The sequence below is a fragment of the Olea europaea genome, chromosome 23, assembly GCF_002742605.1.
Source record: "Olea europaea var. sylvestris chromosome 23, O_europaea_v1, whole genome shotgun sequence".
Classification (NCBI taxonomy): domain Eukaryota; kingdom Viridiplantae; phylum Streptophyta; class Magnoliopsida; order Lamiales; family Oleaceae; genus Olea; species Olea europaea.
The window spans coordinates 12,077,520-12,081,557 of NC_036259.1; the positions used below are offsets into that span (position 1 = coordinate 12,077,520).

At 36.8% G+C, this 4,038-nt stretch overlaps 1 long non-coding RNA gene across 1 annotated transcript; it reads right to left on the bottom strand.

Annotated features, from left to right (window-relative positions):
- Positions 1–208: 208 nt before the first annotated feature.
- Positions 209–2,134, bottom strand: LOC111372419. The gene is made up of 2 exons (XR_002698770.1): positions 1,878–2,134; positions 209–908 (listed from the first exon to the last, which is right to left on the bottom strand). It is a non-coding gene; the product is annotated as an uncharacterized LOC111372419 (long non-coding RNA).
- Between the last annotated feature and the right edge of the window lie 1,904 nt (positions 2,135–4,038).

Consider the following 4,038-nt stretch of genomic DNA (forward strand, 5'->3'; position numbering starts at 1 on the left):
GCATTGCTCCAAAGCAAGCCAACCTAAAGTTGCATGAGCTGCAACACTTAGATAAGTTTCCTCTTAAGGAATTCACTAAGACATTGCTCATAAGCAAGCCAACCTAAGGTTACATGTGTAGCAATACTTCAAGAAATTACAAAGGCATTGCTCCTAAAGCAAGCTAAAATAACGATTCACCTTTCAAGGAAATCATAAACATTGTAAATTTGTGCAAAAAATCGAATTGACATGCAATAGAATATCCATTTACTAGCTAAATGTCTATTATAAGCAAATTAAAAATAGTGTTTAGCATCAGCATAAAAAAAGTGGGAGCTAACGAACTAGGGGATCTCTCTGAGCAACGACCTCATCTTCAACATCTTCATCGGCAAGAGAGATGTGAAACCCAACTGCCTCAGACGTTTTCTCTGTTCCTTTTTCTGTTCTTTTAACACCTCTACCAAAAAACGCAATGTCAAAACCTGGCCACTCGTTGTCAGTATGTTTCACAAACTCCTCCAAGGCCACTAATAGGCATCCTGAGCTAGAGGTCGAACTCAAGAAAGGCCCTCAAAAGATCCATTTCCTTAGTTGCTTTAGCTTCAACCTCTTTTACCTTTTTGGTAGCTTCTTCAGCCCTCTTCATAGCTTCGTTAGCCTTAGCTCTCGCTTCTTCAGCTCTATTTTCCTCAGTAGAGACCCTCTCGTTTGCCTTTCTTCCCTAAATCTTCAAGGCTTTAATCTCATCCACGAGGCCCAGTTCTGAGGCTAACTTCGCCTCCAATCAATCCCCATCTTATTAAGGTGATATTTGTATTTCTTCTTTTTTCCCAACAAATCTTAGCCTTTCAGCCTCCATGTTTTGGAAAAAGCTTAAGGTCTGATTCTTTACCTCTAACCTTTTTTTCCAATTCAGCCTTCACCTGAAAGAAGAAAATAATCTGGGTTATAAAACAAAGCAAAAGTTTCTAAACTACGCAAGCTCAAACACATCATCCGTCACTAACATCATATATAGAATGTATTAGAAAATGAACTTTTAGTTCAACTCATTCCATTTCCTAGTGAGGAGATTGGTGGAGTCTCTAAGGGGATAAAGAGAGTGTAGCTATCAACTTCCTGGATCGTGATGGAGGTTTGAGGAAGTCCAGGAATATCCAAGGTCTTCAGCCCACCAAGAAATCAATGATAGGCCTCCGTAGATTTGGGCACCATTCTTATGACCTCAAGGAGCCTGCCACAATAGTGATGGTAAGAGGAATAGAAACATGAGTCGACCTCTACATTGGTACCAGATGTAAAGATTACACAGGAGATAAGGCTACGGGAGTCGACCTTGTTTGTGATTCCTCAGAACGACCATGCTTGAACTACCTTAGCAGAGATTTTCCTTTTTTCTTTTGTAAGCTACGACCACTACCTTTACTGAAAGAAAGAAACCTATGGATGACCCTAGGGAATGGAAGTCTAAAGCCGACATTTAGGGTGGTGTAGTTCAGAGCTTCACACCTTACTGGGGGCCGCTAACTCAATCAAACCCCTTCAGCTTGCCAACAAATCTCCCATCATTACCACCTTAAAAGAATTAGCCTTCAACTCTTCAGAAAAAATTCCCTAATCACCATCATGAGACCCAACTTTTTTGTTTTTTCTAGAATTCCTAGCACCTTTAGGGTTTTGTTCCATGATCCTAGGATGACCTAAATCTCCCAGATTGACTATATAAATTGGAAGTAAAGTTAAGATCTTCTGATAGTCCAAGCTAGTAGAATGGGTGAGAGTAGAAAGTACATAATATTTCTGCTGATTATAACAATAATGTATCCTAGAATCATCCGAACTCATGCAATGACCGAAGTAAAAATACAAGAAAAATAAAGGTACAAAAATACCTGGGGATAGACGACCACAATCAGAAAGAAGATGAGAATGCGAGGAAAATTTTGCTTCCTTAAGAGAGAAAAACTTGAGAGCAAAAGTGTGGAAATCAAAAGAAAAAGGAAAATTTAAAATGGAGATAACGAAGAGAAGGATTCAGGGTTATTGGATGAAGAAAAGGAAGGAAACAAAGGGCCTAAATTTGATGAGTCAAAACGACGAAGTTTTGATACTAAGCTTCCAAGGGAAGCTAAATGAAGTAACGGACAGCTCTCCCAATTAGACAATGTAACTTGTCAATCACTTTATACCAACGATATCCAAGGCCAATCCATCATCTAGATGAGCACTGGCCTTGGGAGTAACTGTTGGGCCCCAAACTTCAACCTCAGTTAAATCATGTATATTTTATGAGCACCAACCTATGTAGAAGTCCAGGTCAGATCATTGATAAGTGTATTTTATACATTTATTCCATGCCTAAAATATTGATATTTAATATTTCTTTTGACAAATTATATCCTAATTCTTGTATTTAACGTTTGATAGGTAAATTTTATGAACGAAAAGGAATTGAAGGAAAGAGGCAAAAATTGGTGAAAAGCGACAAAATCCAAAGCACGAGGATTAAATTGGCCGTTGATGGAAGTCGGAGATCAAATTTCACACTTTGAAAATCAAGGACTTGGAGAAAAAATAATAATTTATAAAGCACACGGTACTCGGCAGCTTTGGGAGATAAAAATTCTTGGAAATAAAGTCCTTTTTAAAGTGAAACGTTGAGCTGCTAGGTTTTAATATATATACACACTTTCACACCAAAAAAGAGGGGGGCCAACTGGAGAAAATTCAATTATTGCAACTGCTTGGAGGAAGGAATTCATACAAACAGAATTAAATAAGAGAAAAGAATTGAGCTGTTAAATTATATACATGCATTGGAGGCAAATTTGAGGAGAGAAGAAGATTGTTGGAGGCATAAACCAATTGGGCTGAATTAAATAGATTTATACATAGAAAACGGCAACTGCTGGGAGAAAAAAATTGAGTTGTTGGCTGCCTTCATTAGCTCTATATAACCACACGTAATTTGAGGCGATTTGGGAGGAAAGAGATACACGTTGCCGGTAGCCAATACTATTAAATTACACGCATAGGCTGAATTAAAAAGAACACAATTTTGGCTGCTCCTAGATTAAACAATAGATAGCATACACACGACAGATATGAGCAGAAAAGAAGGAGAAGATGGCTAGAGCAAAATTGGGAAATTCATTCACGTTTCGTTAATTAATCCCAGTGATGTCTTCCATTATTTTATCTTGCGTTTTTTCCATTATTATGAGTAGCTAGATTTGATTTAGGGCGAACAACGTAATCTTTTGGAACCCTTTATTTCATGCAATTAAGATTCTAATGCTTTTATTTAATATGTGTTGATTTTAATGTTGTTCTTAATGCATTTAATTACTTGATTACTAATTAGATGATTTGTAAATAATGATTGCGTAGAGATGCGGATTATTTGTTTAGACCACAAGTTAAAATCCGGTAAATTGATATAACGTGTAGAGATACCTATATTGATTGCTGCGGTCATGCGCGAATTCTTAAAAACAATGTTGCGTTTAATTAAATTTAATTTGTATAGAGATATGAAATTGAACTAATATAGGCTCAACGAGAACTCGAGAGGAGTGAGTTGAATACCATAGAAGAATTCGAACGAACACTACTTTAGGTTGTATGAATCTTGATTTATGAAGTAAAGGTGCCCATTAGGTAAAATTGTTCCGCCCTAACGTCCGTTATTATTTGAATTTTCAATCACCTTTCGTTGCATCCAATCACGTTTTTAAATATTTAGAACAAAAATCACGTGTAATCATTGTTTTCGTTTATTTTTGTCAAATAGAACTTAGAAATAATAAATTGAGTGCCAAAGTATAGTCCTCGTGGGAAAGATAATTCGGACTATAAAGGTCCACTTTACTACTTGCTACGATCCGTACACTTGAGGGATAAAATCGACAACACGTTTTTGGCGCCGTTGCCGGGGACTATTTACTTTAGGTTTTAGCTTATTTTTTTAATTGTTATTTTATATAAAAAAAAAAATTGTGTTCGTTGTATGCTCCGTACCCAAGGTGACGATCTTGAACCGCTTGATTCAGA